The sequence below is a fragment of the Centruroides vittatus genome, unplaced genomic scaffold, assembly GCF_030686945.1.
Source record: "Centruroides vittatus isolate TY-2023 unplaced genomic scaffold, ASM3068694v2 contig_595, whole genome shotgun sequence".
NCBI lineage: Eukaryota > Metazoa > Arthropoda > Arachnida > Scorpiones > Buthidae > Centruroides > Centruroides vittatus.
The window spans coordinates 1,106,666-1,126,288 of record NW_027122359.1 but is presented as its reverse complement, the minus strand read 5'-3'; positions in this window follow the sequence as shown (position 1 = coordinate 1,126,288).

Here is a 19,623-nt window from a genome sequence, read left to right as displayed (position 1 = left end):
AATAACAATTGTATTTTATTCTTAATACTTTTAGGTTAAAATGAATTTATATAAAATTTATTAAGAAAAATTTTTGGTATATTTTTAGAAGATTAACTAATGAAATTAATATAAATACAGTATTATAGTAAAATGTATTAGATATAATATTAATTAATATACAGTCAAACCTGTTTTTGTGCGGTCTTTTTCTGTGCGATTTTTATTTGTGCGATTTGTTTTGTGCGATTTTTTTTGTGCGGTATATGAAAATTTCAATCAAATTGGAACATAATTGACTCCTGTAAAATTTTTAAAAACTCTATTGGTTATTTTCTATGACATCAGCAGGTTTTTTCATTTTTTATTCAGTAAAATTTTTTTCTCATACGTTTATTTCGGTCCCCTCTTATTTTAATAGCATAAAAACCATAAATATTATGTTATATTTGAACAGATGCGGTAAGTTAGCTCCTCTCCAGCTTTAGACTGCAGGTGTGAAATTTCACGGCTTGTTAAATGAAATAACACTTCCTGCAGCTATATTTATCAAATAAAATAATTATTTAAAGATTATTTTTAACTTTTTAATGTTAGATTCGTATTTAAGTGGAAATAATTAATTAATATAAAAATTAAAATTCTTAGAGGATTTTTTCCCCATTAGGTGTTGCAGAAAAAGGCCCAAGAAGTTAAAAAAGCAATTCTTAGTTATTTCGTACGGTTTCGAGTTATTTTCTACGTGAGATTTTTTTTATGCGGTCCCTATTCACCGCATAAAAAAATATTTTTTTAATTGTGTTGTGAAAACTATTTTTTATAGCCACTCGTGAAGTTTCGCGCGATTTTTTTTTTATGCATTTTCTTTTATGTGGTCCCTATCCCCCGCACAAAAACAGGTTTGACTGTATTAATATTTTTATTTTAAACATCGTCGTCACTACATTAAGCAATATATCATACACAGAAGTTCTGAAGAAGTATTTTAGTTATCTTCAATAAAAAGCTTACTCAAACAGCTATTATCATATTTTATACATATATTAAATTCTTTTTATAAAAATTTCAATTAAAATTACTTCTAACCAAAATACTCTAAATAATTTCCTGCAGGAAACATTTAATACAGGAATTCTCTACTAATTATAAACGCTAATTTCATCATTTTATTTCAGATTTTTGAAGTAATAAACCAACGAAGATTACGTTCCTAATTGCGTAGTATTAATTGAAAGTGGACATAACTCGGATCAGAATTAATGTAAGGTTTTAAACAAATTTGAGTTTTGGTACAAGAATACAGTGTATTCTGGATTTATAACTTATGAAAGCATAATTGAAATATATATATACATATACATAAACTTTTTCTGTTATTTAAAATTTGCAACTTTAAAATGACGAAAGAAATCGAAATAGAACCTGACGAATCAAATTGTATACGATGCTTGATACAACCATGTTACCAAATTCTTAAGCTTTTCGGAGTAGATCCAATTCAGCCTTGCATTCATCTAAATTTCCAGAATAAACAATGGAAAACTTGATTATATAATTTTTATACTTGGATTTTGGCATTATATTTTTTGAGTTATATTTCCATGTATATTCTAATCACTTTATTTGAAAACACTAAAATACATATTCCGTGTGAAGCATGGATGGGACGAATCACTGAGATCAGAACTCTTATGACAATAATAATGTATGTATTTGGAAATCTATTTTTCTTCTTATATTACTTCGTGAAACAAATAAAGATTAAATTGATTATTCGAATATCCGATTATAAAGGTGAAAAAATAAGAATACTAAAATTATCGAACACAATTATTCATGTCCAACTACTAATTATTATCATGATGGTGTTAATACATACCATAGAAATAGTTACGAACAGATATTTCGCAATTAAAGAGAAAAACGGACAAACTGAAGCATTGTTATGTTCTATGTTTATAACAGTTGCTGATACTTATTTGTTTGCATATGTTATTGCTTTGGCTACCTTTGCCGGGTTCATTTTTATAATTTTCAAATGGTAGTTCGAGAAATTATCAGATGAACTTCAAAATATGAAAATCAATAAAAACGGCATCAAATTGTATCACAAACTAGAAGCGGTAATCAGAAAACATAGAGAATTAATGGAATATTTATATCATTTTAATCACGATGCTAATATTAAAAGTGTCATATTTTTAGTTTATGATTCTATGATATGGTTATTGGCATTAGGTTTTCTTCTGGTATTAAAGCAAAAAGAATTTACAGCGTTTTCTTTCTCAGTTGTCTTTATCTTTATACTTGGTACATGTTTTTCTTTAATATTCAGCTATATGCTTTCTCGAATATCCTCAGTTGTAAGTATCAATTATTATATAAAACTTTTTCAAATACATTATATTTAATAATAAAGTTTAAAACTTAACTTCCAAAAATTATTTAATTTTTCTATATCTGGTGTATGTAAACTCTAGTACTGTACTCAGTTTTATATATTGCTAGAAATTCTTTTGTTTTTTCGCATATTTAGGCTTATGGATCCTTTCCGGAAATCAGACGATTTAGTTCTATAAATATCTGTGTCACTCGAAAATTAAAGGTAAATTAATTACTTATTAGTAAAGAAAATATTATTTTACATTAAAAATAATATATACCACTCATTACTAAAGAAGTTAATAAACAACGTAATTTATGATTCTTTATATTTTTTTCGAATAACTAACTGATTTTTAAAATCTAGTTTTTCTAGGTTCTTAATTTCATGAAGAGATTCGGGAAAATCGCAATCGGAATTTCGTGTGGAGGATTTTTCATAATAACAAGAGAGATACCAATTAAGGTAATGAAAGTATTTTATGTATGTTTTATGCAAATATTGCAGAAACTTTTTAATATACTGTATTTAGTACTATGTAGCTTAATTTATACAATAATTATATTTATAACATCGTTTCAGATGGCCGAAACGTTAGAATCGTATTTTTCTATTATTTTGAATATTCATGAAGCTTCTACGCGAAATTCGTGCAAAAACTTTAATGTTTCTCTTAAGCATTCTTAATTTACATCATACCCTTGTTTATTGGTGTTAGAATTATGGTAAATATGTAAGTAATAATAATACACATAGAAATCCCTTCTGTGAAATTAAACTACTTGTATACTACGTATTTACTTTTAATTACACAAATCGTACCTACATAATTAAAAACACATAGTCTAACTAATTTGTGAATTTTTTAAACACACATATTCGGAAAACCTTCGTTATTATATAACGGAATTTCGGAATTCTAAATTAGCCCGTTAAATCCAGATTTTACTGTATCTCACTTAGAAAATAATCTGTTTGAATGTTATTAAGATAAATGAATGACATTTAAACGTCTTTGTAAAATCTTTTATGTTAAATAATGTATTTAGAAACTGTTCTGTCACATTTGAACTAAATATTATGTATTGCTATTATTATTACGACTGTTATAGAATATATCATAAAGTGTGATGAAAAGTTAAATTTTGACCTCTCAATTTTTTGAATTTTTCTACCTTTTGACGCTCCAGGAGTCCAAAAATATATATTAAGAAAACTCTCATAAGATTCTGCATGAATGTATGTGTGTCGGTCTTTATTTTGTATTATATATCTGGACTGGATGATTTTCAAATTTAAAAAGTTGGCAAGATTATTTATATAAATATATGGGACATTGATGCTATTAAATTTTAGTGATTATAAATCAATGGGGAAAGGAGATAGAGGTGGAATTAATGTCACTTTTAGAGTGGGATCAGATTTAATAAAATATTTTGCTCGTTATTGGTATTTACAATTGCTTTAAAAACTATCCTGCCTCAAAATAAAGATTTTGCTTTTTGTAATAATTAATATTATAAAAGTTATTTATAATAGAATTTGGTAAGAGATGCAATACCTTTCCTACGAAACATTTCTTCGAATTATGTAACAGAAAAGAAATTGCAAAGAAAATGAGCAAGTTGCATTAACTATTAAAAATTGTTGAATTACATTGGAAGTAATATTATAGCATGCATTACTATTTCATAACGCAGTTTTAGAGTTTTGCTTATGAACTCATTCTGAAAATATTTTCTCTCTAAAGACTTTAATTCTCTTCTTTTTCGTAAACTATTCATTTGTAACTATTTAATTTTATAAACTTTATTTTACGTTTAATACATTTACGTAAAATTAATTGTGTAGACTTATTGGCGAAAATAAAATATACCCCAAAGTATATCAGGTCTACTATATACTACTGCGGTAAAATGATTTGATAAAAAGTTATCTCCCAAAGTAATTTTCAAATTTAAAAATAAAATAAATTAATTAAATCAAATATATCAATATTAAAAGTTATACGAAGCAGCTCTACATATGAACAAGACTCTTCTCAAATTTTGGAATTAATTAGAAACTCATCATCATTTAGTACTATTTTCATAAATTGGAAAACAGTTATTAAAAGTCAAGAATTGTATGGAGATTTATAATCAAATAACAAGTTTACTTACCTTTTTATATACGTTTTTTTCTGCCGAATTTTTGAGATTTTTAAATAAAAATTAGACTTAATCAACTTACTAAATTGGTAATTTAAAAGTGTGTTTTAGTATTTCATAATTTACAGATGGGCTTTTCTGCTATAAATAGTATAAAAATGCAAGTTTTGTGTTATCTGCGAAAAAAAAAAAAATATTAATTTTCTAAGGGGTAACACCTAAAACTTTTACTTTTCGCGAAAATTGGCGCAGAACACTATAGAGAATATAATGAAAAAATCAGTTCATACCTAACCGTATAATTATATCATAATTTATATATGCAAGATGTAAAAATACAATATTTTACTTAATAATCAAACTACAAAACTTTGATCATGTTACATAAAACATTAAATACTGTACATTTACATTCTAAAAAACATCATTAACGTTCTTGAAAACTTAATTAGAAAGCTTGAAGTTCCAACGAAAAATTGTTCTAAGTATATTAGAATAAACGATTCATTTAATCTAAAATTCAATTAAATATTTATTCAAATTTAATTAAAATAATTACATAACTTTTTACAAAACGGAAAATATTTTAATATAAACATACAAAGAAATACAGTAATTAGATAAATGGATTATCAATGGATATGGGAATTCTATTCAATTACAAATTATAAAATTCCATTATATTACAACTACATTTTAAATTGCATTCTGTTATTATTGATGACGTTAATCAGGAATTATTTTATGAAAATAAAATTCATTACTACATTTTTTCGATTGATTGTTCAATGAATATATTACAAAATAGCAATTATAATTTATTCTTGAGTGCTTTCAGATTAAAATCAATTACTATAAAATTTCTTTAAAATATTTTGAGTAAAATTTTTAATAAATTTACTAATAAGATCGATATAAATATTATCGTAAAATATATTAAGTGAGTGCCATACAATCATTAATATACTAATCAATAAAGTTTTATTTCAAACTTCGTCCTCATTACATTAAGCGACATATCATACATACAAGTTCTAAAGAAGTATTTTAGTTATCTCTAGAAAATTTGCCAAACAAGCAGCTATTAGCATATTAAGCATATTAGACACTTAGGCTAATTATCCATAAATAATTATAATTTCATGGAGAATAAATTTATACAAGTATTTTCTATTAAATGCAAATTCTTATTTTTTCCCTTTATTCGAGATTTTTTAAGTATAACACCAATGAAGATTTTCCTCCTAATTTCGAAGTATGAATTTAATGTGGACATAATTTAGATCTTACTTAATGTAAAGTCTTGAAAAAATTTTAATAAAATACTTTTATTTATTTATTTATTTTTAAATTAAAAGTTATGGTTTCTAAATACTTATTATTCTATTGGATTGGTATATTACGATATTGATTTTATTAGAATACTAGCTGCGTATGCCCGGTGTTTCTCAGGCTTTTGAAGGTTAGGGGATTGGTGAGTTTGGAGAGAGACTGATAAAAACAATAGTCTAAGTTACTAAAATGTACATACATTTACTGACAATGTACCGTATTTATAATAATGAAACTGAAAAACATAGAAAATTGTTTGAGTTTATATTTATAGACTGAGTACTTTACGATGGTTGACGTGGGAATCCCCCATAGTATTTTTTCTAGGGTGTCGAAGAATGTTCATACGAAATTTGATGCGGATACGTTGAACGATATAGAAGCCGTTACCTAACATACTGTACAAACAAACATACATATTTTGACTTTTATAGGTCTATATATATGTGTGTGTGTGTATATATATATATAGATTTAAATAAAACTTATACCAATACAGTTACACCTAAATAACTATGAACACAACACTTCAAAAATCCCTCCATGCATAAATGTAATGCCATCGAGCACAGTGACGTCACTTTTTCAACTTCTCGCAGGTTTTGTTGAATTATCACTCATAACTTTTTGATGTTAGTTTTCCAAACATAATATTGTACTTTAACAATACAGCTTTCTTATAGATAATTGCTTGAGAGGCAGCTGCTGATTTATGTGTCGCCATCTAGTGAACAGAGAGACAAAGAGAGACAGAAGAGCTAAAAATGCATAGAAATGACAAACAAACGAAAATGCTTTTTTTGTATAATTCATCTCTGTCTGTCTATCAGTTTTATGCATTTTTAGATCATCTATTTTCATAAATACCTAGTACCTCTTATCGAAAAAATCTTTTGCACGCTACCTAAAATGCACTTATCACAATCTGAAGAGAAGGATTCATACAAAATATATAATTAACTGGAAAATACAAGTACATACTTTCTTAATTTTTTACTGTCTACTTGGACATTGACTACTTGGTCAATGTCCAAGTAGACAGTAAAAAATTAAATTAGAAATAAGGACTGTAAGGCATTGTTAATTACGAGTACATACATTTAAAATAATTCGATCCTACAGAATTTTTTTGAATAATGATTCTATGCGTTAGTGGTACTTGCCGAAAATTGCCCATACCACCTGAAGATTTTTCGTATACCTCCTGAGGTGCCGTTATCACATGCTCGTTAAATTATAAATTCACAAAATAGAGGTTCAATTATTAACTATAGTATCAATTTTAAAGTATTAAAAAATAAAATTACAATGACCTTTTTCATTTTGGAAAACATACAGTGCTTAATTAAATTTTAATTAATATAAAAAATATATAATTTACAGTAGAGAACCGAAAATCGGAATCAATTGGGGACTGGGGTTGTTCAGATTAGTGATTTGTTCCCGATTACCGATTATGTACGAATAAATATATTAATCTGTCCGATGTTCAAATTTTTCTTCCGTCGCGTGTCGCTTCGTGTTGAATTTTCGTCGATTTTAAGCCTAACGAAAATTTTTATAATAATAATCGAGGCTATCGTATCGTTAAAAATTATTTCTGCATTTTGTACAAACAAAATAAATATATTGAAGAATATAAAAACGTGAAAATTATTTTTTAGAAGTAAATTTAGTATCAAAAACGTTCGATTCAGCACGACACAGTCCGACTGAAAATCGTTCCGATTACCGGCGATTCCGATTACCGGGGTTCCGATTAACGAGTCTCTACTGTATTTTTATACTTGTTTGTTTGACATTAGTACTTTCAGTATTGTTTGTACATTACGATACTGCTTGTAAATTAATATTTAACATTTCTAGTTAAACTCCTATCTATCTGTCATTGAATAATTTGGCAACAATTGTTATTCCACTTCATTTAATTGTGTTCTTTAAACGTTATTTTTTCATAGTGTAAATAAAGACTAGAAACTCCACTCCCTTTTCCGTTACGTTGCGTCACTATAGCGTTACCAGCAAAACTCGATTTTACGCCAAACTAGTTTTGCCTAGGCCAAACTAGTTTGGCGTAAGCGTGTCAGGCCAAACTAGTTTAGAATTATTATTCAAGTATATTAATGGTTAAAATAAAATTAAAAGGCAATCAATTAGATGAGCAATATTTATTCAAACATAGTCTACTTAATTATAAAAAACGAGGTTAATGTTACCCTAGATATCGAAGGTGACGGCTCGTCTCCGATTCCAGCAATCAGAAGACAGGGAACAACGGGGACGCACGTCCTAACCTAACCTATTATAATAAATTACCATAATTATTAGCAACCAAATTATTAGAATAGGTTAGGTTAGGTTAGAACGTGCGTCCCCACTGTTCCCTGTCTTCTGATCGCTGGAATCGGAGACTAGCCGCCATCTTCGATGCCTAGGGTAACATTAACCAAAAACGGTATTGATTAGAAGTGACACAACACTTGTACAAAACTATAAAATAAAAATAAGCTAATCAGTACTTATCAGTTTGTATTTCTTTTTTTTTATTATTAAGCCATGTACTTTTAAAGATAATTAACTTTCGAAAATATTTTCAAAAATTCAAACGAAATAATAAAAATAACTTTTAAAATCAAACCAAAATTAAAAATAAACTTATTTGTGTTTTATGATGAACTTAAATTAACCATTAATATACTTAACTATTAATATACTTGAATAATAATTCTAAACTAGTTTGGCCTGACACGCTTACGCCAAACTAGTTTGGCGTAAAATCGGGTTTTGCCGGTAACATATACAAGTAGTAGCCCGGAACGCCCCTAGTGGGCATTCTAGCAGCATTACAAATTCCTATGAGGCACGTTTGATGCACTTAATATATAAAAGTTTTATGCGCTTAATTTTTAAAGTGATGCACTTAATATTTATAAATGTATACAATTCTTTATCTTAAAAACTAAACGTAAAAAATCAATATACAAACAGCAAACAGTATTTCTATATTAGAAAGTGAAGATATTCTTTATTCAAAATAGTTCAAATAAATAGAATTAATATATAATTTTAAAAACTATCCAAAACTATCCGTTTTTTCGTTTTCGCCCCTAGTGCATGTTACAGGCATTCTGTGACAATAATAAATTCCTATTACAAATATACTGAAATATTTATATCGTTATTGGCCAAATGAATAATAGTTTGTTTTTAATTTAAATGTTTGAAATTTGACACACGATAGGGCCGCCTCCGGTGCCCGTTTTTGGCATAACGTTACACGGACAGACACTCGTTCAATGGAAGTTATATATATATATATATATATATATATATATATATATATAGTTGACAGACTACTAACTACTAGAAGATAGGTCTCAATTTAAGACTTCGATAATTTAAAAACTTTTGTCAAATTTCGGGAATCTTCCAAAGATTCTGGAAGAGTTGGCATCTCTAGTTGCCAGTGCATAATAGTACTTGCTTGCTCTGTCACGACACCATTGCAATCTTGTAGTGGTAATACCGCACGTCATGCATTCAAATTTGCCTGTGCTAGTTGCTTGTCAACGGTAGGGAGGAAAAAGTTCTGTAATCAGACTCTTTTACCTGTTTCTGGATGGTGAAAAAAGACATAGTTGTAACTGTTCTTGTTTGTCTCATCTGATCTTTCCTCGTAATATGTTTGCTTAACGAGATTCCAATTGCCATTTGTATGCCCTCACGTAATAACTGCTCACAATCAGACGAAACAACCCAGATGATGAGCAATTTGGCAAGGGCTTCAGCCCGTTAGTGCGAATTTTCTCAAACTTCGTCAGCTTTTCGTAATGTCTTTAACTGTCCGTTCGAAAACCTTCAAACAACAAGTAAACTGAAAGTTCTGAAAATAGTGAGTTTCTTCAAGCCTTTTTGTAGGATACTGGGTTAACAATATAAAGACAGTCTGTTGTCATTATCGAACGTGTAATCGGACCACAGTTGTATTTACATACCCAGAGACTCCCTGAAGAGAGTGGAAGCAGCAAATTGCTTGAGGAAGTAAGGACCCTATAATTTACAATATTTTTCTTGTTTATTTCTTCTACTTTAATTAATGTAATAATTTAATTTGCTATAAGGACCGAATATGTATTTTGCTTTTCTCGGTGTATACCTATCTGAGACATATCTGTATGATAGAATTGTCCGATTACTGCGAAATTTATCTGGATGCATAGCTTGTCCTGACAATGAGTTTATTTTGTAAGATCAATATTTTTTATCAGAATATTACTGTTTTTTGCAATAGTTGTTACAATTACTTTTATTTAAATAAATAACATTTTTTCTTGTGTAAATACATGGACGTTCGAATTATAAACAAATATTTTTTATTATTCATATCAAAATATTACATATACTGTATAAAACAAAAAATGTATATAAAAGAATGCATAAAAATTTTTGCAATAAAAGTTTGTTAACGAATTCAATTTAAATTTAAATTATAAATAAAATACAAGCTTTTGATATATTATTAAAAATTTCTATGTAGCTTCCTACATATAAAATGGCGATTAGATGGTTCAATTTGTTTCAAAGATGTCTGTTTTATATATTTCTATCTTATTAATATACACATCCAATATATAAATTTCAAGTATATTTGCAATTTAATTTAAATGAATGATATACAATAAATCCTTCTCTTTATTTTTAAATCATTTTTAAGAGAGGTCACAGGAAGTATTCCGTACATTTTGTGATGAAATAAACAAAGATTATAATTATATCCGCAAAGTACAATAAAGGAAGTGATAAGAATAGTGATGAAAGAAATTATAATTTAGCTTAATAATATTTTGTTTTATCAGTATAAATTATTTGTAAAATTTCTGAAGTACTTATATAAAAAATTTCCCTATATTTTAATTATTATTTCAGAAGATTTCTATTTCTTAACTCGTTTAAACTTTAAAAAATAATTTCCGACAGATTTATTAAATTATAGTCACAAAATTAATTTTTTTTTACATTTAAAATCTTAATAATAAACTCAATTAATATTATACACTATATAAAACATATTATATTATTTCTTTCATATTTATATATTATAAAACTGTATGTAAAAATTATAATTTCGTCTGAAATTTATTTAATTTATTCCAAAATTGAACGAAATGGTTATGAAAGAAAACGAATAAATAGGAGCATGTGCTGTAGTTATTTTGCTATCGCAATATTAGAATTTATCAAAACTTCCCCATATATTTCTATTTATCATATTTCAATTAGGTCAAACGTAGCAAGAGCTTTAAACATAATATATATATTTCAACAAGCCGATCTTTCGGGTAAGTTGTTTTAAACGTATTAAATTAATTAAAATTATTTTGTATTTTTTATACAGTTATATATGTCTAATTATATTTCTATCATAGCAAACAAATTCGAGTTTATTTAAAAGACATAAAATAGTTATAATTTTTTGTAGATTTTAATACATAATAAGTTTTTATTTAAAATAAAATACAGTAAAAACTGCTTAGGCGACCACCTGCATTCGACGGGCACCTGTCAAAACGGGCAAAAATTTCTAGCACGGAATAGTTTATACGTAGAGTCTTCGCTTAAGTTACCCGTATTAAACGACCACTTGTGTAACGCGACCGCGGGCATCGATTTTTGGTCCGAAATAACATAATAAGCGACCACTTCCACGAATATATCTGGTCTAAACTTTTGTTCGAACCCATCTCGGACACCTCCCACTCTTGAAATTAGGTGCAGGTGTTAATGAATTAGTTTAGCAACAAAGGAAATTCATTTCAGTTTGTTCGAAATTGTCCAAAAAACGAAAGAAATGCGAAGTGCTGTCGTTAGAAGATCGGGTTAAAGTTATCAGAAAAAGTGAAAATGGTTTATCACAACGGCAATTAGCCGCGAAGTTTAATTGTGGGAAAACGAAATTTATTTTACCGTAGACATACAGTATTTTACTTAGAGGTATAAAATATTGTATAGGCCCTACGATACAATTAATCGGCTGGTCTCATCGTTTGATAATATTTATTTATTTATTTTTTTGAAGCTCATTTACAGTACGTGTGCAATAAATAGTTTCTGTATCAACTTACCTTATTTCCGCGATATTTTTATAAAAATAATATTCAAGTAATTCTCGCAGGCAAACAATAAACGCATTAACACAAAATCAGTTTTACAGAAAACCTTCCTTTTTCGATTCCGCGATTGTCATTGATGTAGGAGAAGAAATAATAAAATCGTTTTATTATTAATTAATAATTTTTATTGTACTTAAGAAAATATTAAATATTTAAAAATACAGTATTTTTAAAGTTAAAATAAGATTAAACTAACGAAAATTAAAACCAAAGTGACGGAGAGATACCACGCGCTTTTATATCGGTGACGTAATACACGTAACTGAGGAGCAAACAAAGAGAACCAACTTGAATTAATTATCTCGGGAAAAAAGTGTGCATTTTAATCGAGAAAATGCGAATACTGTATTAATTTTAAAAATACTGGTATTAAATCTGTCTTATAAAATCACGACGACTTCTGTTAATCCAGTTATCTGATAAGAATAAAATACGGTCCCAATGTAGCTCTATCGTTGAAAAAATTCTCTTATTTTTGCTCACCTCGAGTTTTGCTTAGTGTATATGCCTTTTAGCCATATCTGTGGGCAAAACACGTGCGGAAATACGGTATTACAGCACCACCTGTATTAGACGACCACCTGTCTAAAAGACCACTTTTTGAAGGATGTGAGTGGTCGCCATAGACAAGTTTTACTGTACTTATAAAAAGTGTAATTAGTTCAATAGCATCTATAATCAGTGACGAATCTTCCAAGCTTCAAAGCCTCTAATCCCGGGAGGTCCTAAACCTAAAGCAACTTTTTTGAATGTTGCTCTATCGTTGTGGTTAAGGGTCCTTCATAATATTTCACGCCTCAAGATATCACAAATATAGTTTATAAATTCTGACTTCTACTCTAATTATAAACTATTAATTTTCAGGCTTTACAAAATTATAGTTCAGTAAATATTTATAAACTGTCACCAGAAAAAATTTTATTTTTAATGCTAGATTAAGGTTCAATCTATGTTTAAGTTAAAAGAATGAGTTATAATACAATTTGCAAATACGAGATATTTTTAGAAATATTTTTGAAGGTAAATTTGAAAGCATTTAGATACTATTAAGTTTTCTTATATCCGAAATATGCACATATCATCTGTAACTTTTTAATTGAGGAGAGAGAAAAGTCGTAATGTTATAGATATATCGAATAATATACAAAATATATTCTTGAACATGTAAAACTCTATCTCTCTATTGGTTTTGCCACATATGGATTCATAAACTTACATTCTAATGATACAATAGCTTGTGGCAAAGCCATCTGAAGTCAAAGAAGAACCGTGTAGCATTGGCATTTTATCCAGTGACTCACGTGAGGCTATAGGCCTAACGTAAAATCTTCTCTCCAAAAATCGAAAGGACTATCTTCATGATAGTCCTTTAGATTTTTGGAGCTTCCACCAAGAACTAGCATTGCAGAAAAAACAAAACAGCTGAATTGAGTGTACACTTGGCCAATTCAGTATCAATTACGTTAAATTAAGAAAAAAGTTAAATAATTTTATAAATAGATTTTTAGTATATAACATTAGATTTTGTTAATATAAAAGCATAAAAATTTTAAATCAAATTAATAAATGTTTGTAATTTTTTAGATATGATTCATATAATTTCAATTGGTATCATCGTATCAATATTATTTACCAATACCTGCCAAGGAAACTGTGATGCGTGTGGAAAGGAATGTGAAAGCAGTTGCGGAACTCCGGATTTTGCTTTGTGTTGTATTCACTTTAATAGAAAAAGATCCGTACAAAAACACGTACAAGTGAGAAATCAGAAAAATATAATCTTCATAAAGTTAGATGACGTTTTGGAGTAAACTGAAAATAAAACTTAGAAAACTCTCTTCAAAATCAATAAATTAGTTAAGTGAGAAATAAAGAAATGATTCAAGTTATACCAGCATAAACTTATTGCAATAAAATAATAATTAATGTTTAAAAAGTTAAAAATTTATATTTATTGGTATATTAATTTCAAGATTATTTTTTGAAGACTCTTGATTTTTCAAGTCAATTCGCAATAAAAGTAATTCTTTTGAAAAAGCGATGTTTTTGTTTAATTAAAAATGTTTTTTTCATAACATTGTTTTTAGTTGTTTGACATTTATTCTTTCTCGTTTAAACGTTCAATTAAAATAAGTGAATTGTGAAAACAACTTCCTAAACACGTCGGTTTGGAATTATTATTTTGTATTAATGTAAATTAATAAAAATTATAGATTAGGGCTTTCAACGAAAAATATCGCTTTGTTTAGCGAAAGTAAGTTGCAAATTATATTTTAAAAAATAATTATTCATTTTTATAATGAAAACAAAACATTTATTATTTAAATACTGCATTTTTTGATAAGTATATTTATAAACTATGCATGTTTGTCCCTCCATGTGGAAAACATCACGTGGGTTTTTTACTGTGTAGAATGGGAAAATAAGACTGATGCAGCACGATTATTTCAATAGAAGGTTCCTTTTCAAAAGGAAAATGGCCGTTTTACCTTTTTCAGAGACCCTGAAAATGGCCGTTTATGTAAGGAGTTGAAAGAAAACTTCTCCGGAGCTAGTATTTCGTGGATAAAGACTCGCAATAGGTATTAGAAAATGATGAAATCGGTTGGTTTGAGAAAGGAAGAGCCGGCCCATATTTTCAAAATGTCTTTTTTTCCCGCGCTTTTTCCACTCTACAGCGCCCTCTCTGGGCCATAACTTACATGCCTTTCTTTTATTACAATACATAAAATCAAACAGAAAAGGAAAACAATTATCAAATGTTAAAACTGTTTTATAAATCTGCCGAGAGGTTTCACTTCTCTTCAGCTAACAGTATGTGTTTTCTCTTGGTGTACTTCTAACTTCTTTTGTTGCATTGGTTGATCTAAATTCTTATCATTCCGGCATTGTGCTTTTTCATTGTTCCTTTTGATATTTTGAAATCTTTTAATGCTGTTTTTATGGATCTATTCTTCGTCTAAGATGTATTTCTTTTATAAACTCTTTATCACTCATAACTTATAAAATCTTGGATAGTCAGACTTCCTCACTACTATTACTACTGGAGTCCAACCAATATCAGTTTGAATGTAAATCATCTACCCTAGTATGAAATCTGATAAACTTTGTACAGGCTGATTAGCATAATGAACTTGCTTTTTCTTATTTTTTTTAGTTCACTTCTAATCTTTTGAACATTTGGTTGGAGTTAACCTACCTTCGCACAAGATGGTGACTGGAACTTCACTATCTTTGGTGTCGCCTGGTTCAAGAATATATCGGTGACGTTGCCGATGACATCATTTGCTACGTTTCATGAGTGATGTCGGGCTATTGTGGTTGCGCTATTCTGGTATGTTTTGTAAGCTGGCTGAGAGGAAAACTAGGTTGTGCATTTTGCATCGGTTTTCAAGTTAACCCTTTACCATACCAAGGATTTCTAGAATGTTTCCCCCAAGGTTTTGAATAAAAATGTAGGTTACCAAAATGTAAATTGTTAACAAATTCTAATGTAATACAAAAATGCAAATGGGAAACTTATCAGAAAGTTAAATTTTGTTTGGGTTTTATTTGCAAAAGGGTGTGAATTTGGAGTGAAATTCCTGTACGTGCAAAAGCATTGTTTGAAGGAACGAACAAACACGCTTACCTAATGTCTGTCGGGCTCAAAATGAATGGGATGGGGAATAGCTGCTGCCATTACTAACTGCTCCTCATTCCTGCAAACTGGCAAAGGTGCTTGCCTCTCTGTGTCAGCATAGAAGTTTTTCTTGTCTTTTTACTATGCCACACATATGAGAGATATTTGCAAATCACAGAACATTTTTATGCTCATATAAAAAGCTCTATAGACAAAAAAATTGTAAAATACTTATCTACCTCAGCAATGTGCTAACTCTGACATATTTTCTGAGAACTTGCGTTTTACAGAAGAATTTGTTTTTTTGGGCTGACTTTTTGAGGCATTGTGTGATACAACCGTGACTGATCTCCTATTTCCTAACACTCAAGTCACGTATTTTTGTACTCCACAGACCACAGTTTGATAAACATAGCATTAGTTACATTTTTGATAACATTGAACATTCTACAACAAAACCCATGGTTTTGTGTTTGTGGACATATTTTCCATTCCACAGACCAATACTTTTGTGAAATTAAGTAATTGTAAAATACAGTTTACATTTTTAAAATGTTTACAATGAAGCAGTATGAAGAATATGACAGCAAAATATGCTGTGTTCACTACCACCATTCTATAATAATCATCAACACTCTACATCCTGACAATGATCTCATAGAAACGAGAGCTACAATTTATATGATAAACTATTGCACTATGCACATAATCAAATGTGTGGTTTTTCTCATAAACCCTATATCACAAATATAACTAAAGGAGTCTTTTGAGTCTTGCTATTTGAGATAGGACAGTTGGCTCCATACGAGTGATAACTAGTTAGACACAGATTCTAAAGTTTGTTTCCATAAATAATAAGGCCTAATACGATGTAGAGTTCACATTCCAAATAGTCAAATACTGTTCTGTCAAGTTTATACCTTTGTACTACTAAAAATTTCATACTTCTAATGAAAAAATATTTATCTAGTTATAATTGAAAAATATAAACTAAGTTTTAAATTAAATAGTTAATAATTACATATAAAACAAACCTGATATACTGTGTGTTAATTAATAATTAAACGATGCATATAAATTTTTCTCGGGCCATTTTATAGCCAGATAAGAAACTAGACATTATTTTATTAAGTAAATAATTAACAAAAGTGTATTTGATTCTAAAAATTTATTAGAATAAAATTTATTAAATAATTTAATACAAGGGCAGTTCAATAAACAGCCGGCTGGGGCAATCAGTTTGCTGTTGCTTTTGGCTGGTTGTTTATTCATCCATTCTTATAACTAAAACTTTTATTATTAGTTTTTGTTTCTCAATAATTGTACAAAAGTAGATATATGAGTAGCCTATATTTCAGCTTCTTTATCAACATCCATTGAGGGACTGAAATTAAGTCAGTCCGAAATGCATGTGTTAATAAAACAATATAGTTTCATCCAACAATATAGTGTGGATTTTGGTGGGGCTGAAAGACGGCCTACTCTACTCTATCAGGAGGGTTTTAGGTGAGTCAGACTAAGGGAGTACATGTCTATGTTGGGCAAAGGGCTGATAATTCTTCCCATAGAAAATTCTCATTAAAATCAGATTACAATGGAAAGAGGCCTCTGTGCCTTGTGTTAAAAGGCTACTCTACTTTTAGAGAATTATTGAAAATTATAGATTAGATTATTATTTTGTGTATTTTAAAGGACGCGAGATTAAAGAGTTCTTCATGCTCTTTAAAAGATTTTTTAATCAAAGATGCTAACAAATACACTACAATTTCTTGTTGTAAGCCAAATAATAACAACTCTACTGGTATAAAAGTGATGTTAATTTACTTTTCGTGCATATGACATCAAGAGCGGATCCAAACAAAACAATATACTTTACAAAACTTTTTACTATCCGAGGTACTCAGCTTTACTTAGAAAAGCCCCAGAAGAAAATGTCCCCTAAATCTGCATCTGTATGGCATCATAATAAAAGTATTATAATTATAAAAAATGGTGCAACTTCTCTTTTATCTTCTTAAAAAAATTCTCATTCAGTATCGGATTAACTTCACTCCTGCCCCTAAGCTGCGCTTTAGTAAGACAACTGTCCCATCCTTGGTTGACTAGAATAAAGTGATATTAAATTACGTTAAATAACGTATCATTATACTAATATATTAACTAAAAATATTACTCAGCATAATGTGTCATAATGAGTCAAGGAGGGAGATGTACATGTTGCAAAGTTAACTTGAAGAACTCGTAACTCTGATTAAAAGTTTCGAAATGTGATAGGGTGGAGTGGCGTAAAAACGACGATGTGAATTTAACTAATGTTCCACTAAACTGTTAATTAACTAATTAAATTTCTATGATAGACATTAAGCAATACATGTGTTCTGACTGGTAAGTCTTAGTAATTCAGTATTACAAAGAATTCTATATCACACAATATTTGAATGGTCTCCTTATTATATAACTAAATAGCATCAAACAGTAAAATATAAAACAGCGTGGCAGATTTATCACCTACTATTATAACCATCATCTCAAGTAATAATTATAATAGAAATACAACAGTTTTCTTTTCTATCTTTATTAAATTAGTAATTCTTAATTAAACATTAAAATTAATCCCATATGATTGATACGACTTATATAAATAATACTGTATTTAATAATAAATATTTTTTAAATACATTAATTTTAATTAATTATGTTAAATTTTAATATTCAAAATTAATTCTGTTATCTAAAATATTCAAAATAATTCATTGAAATTGTTTCAGAATAAATACTGTATAAAATGCTTATAGAGTCTTTATATATTTCTGTGAAAGAACAATTTTTATTGATGTTTATTGCAGAATGGCATGAAGATAAACATTCAAGAACATGATCCTGTCTTTAAAATTCCACGTGATAATGATAAAAGTGCATAAGAACGTAATGAATTTAGAAGTTTAAAAGAAAATTTCATATCCAGGTCCTATTAATATTATTGAATTAATTCAAAAGAAAGAGATGTTAATAAATAAATAATATTTAAATGTTTGTGTATCCGAGTTTGTAGTAAATGCAACACAAAATTCTATCACAAAAGCTGTTCATTCAGGATTGTGCCTCATTATTTACGTTCAGAGTTATTTCCATAATTTTTACGACGCATTTATGAATATTATAAGAATACATTTCACTAAATGTGGTATAAAAATATTCAGTAAATGTAGGAAGCAGTCTTTATAAACACCTATATATGCCTATTGTAATGTATAAAAATGATACCAAAAATATATTAATCAGGACTTATCATACCTCAATCACAAAGGTAACCAGATTTTCTTTCCCAAGTCTTCTATTAAATTGTGAGATATAGGCATATTCATTCTATTATATTTCTACTTATTACTTACTTTATTTATAGTATAAGTGTGAAAAATATAAGAATCGAAAGACAAGAAGTTTTATATAATCAGTAAAAACAAAGTGATCAAATTTTTTAAATACTTTTATTTGCATTCCACAATTTAAATATTAAATGCGGTACAATTAAACATTGAAACGATTCACAATTTTGTAAATAAACATAACTTTTAATATTATAAGTAATAAAATTAAATAGCTACAATAAAAAAAAAAAATAAATGAAAATATTATCATCATTTTGTATTGATAAAATAAGGATTCGGCTCTATTACGTTCAGTTGTCGTTTCCACTGTTGATTTTTGTGTTGTTGTTTCATCTAAAAAATTATAGCATACTTTAATGAACTTTACATAATAGAAAATTCTGTTAAAGTTATATATATTTCTTCCATATTTCTGTATGTATTTGTATTTTGATATTATAAAGATTATTTATTTTTCTTTTTTTTTGCATATATTAACTATGCACTGTCAATAATAACTGCAGTTGATATTCATCTTATTTTAAATATTTAAATATTTAACGTTTTTCATATACTTTTTATATATATTTGTTTATATTTTAAATAAAGGAGAATATTT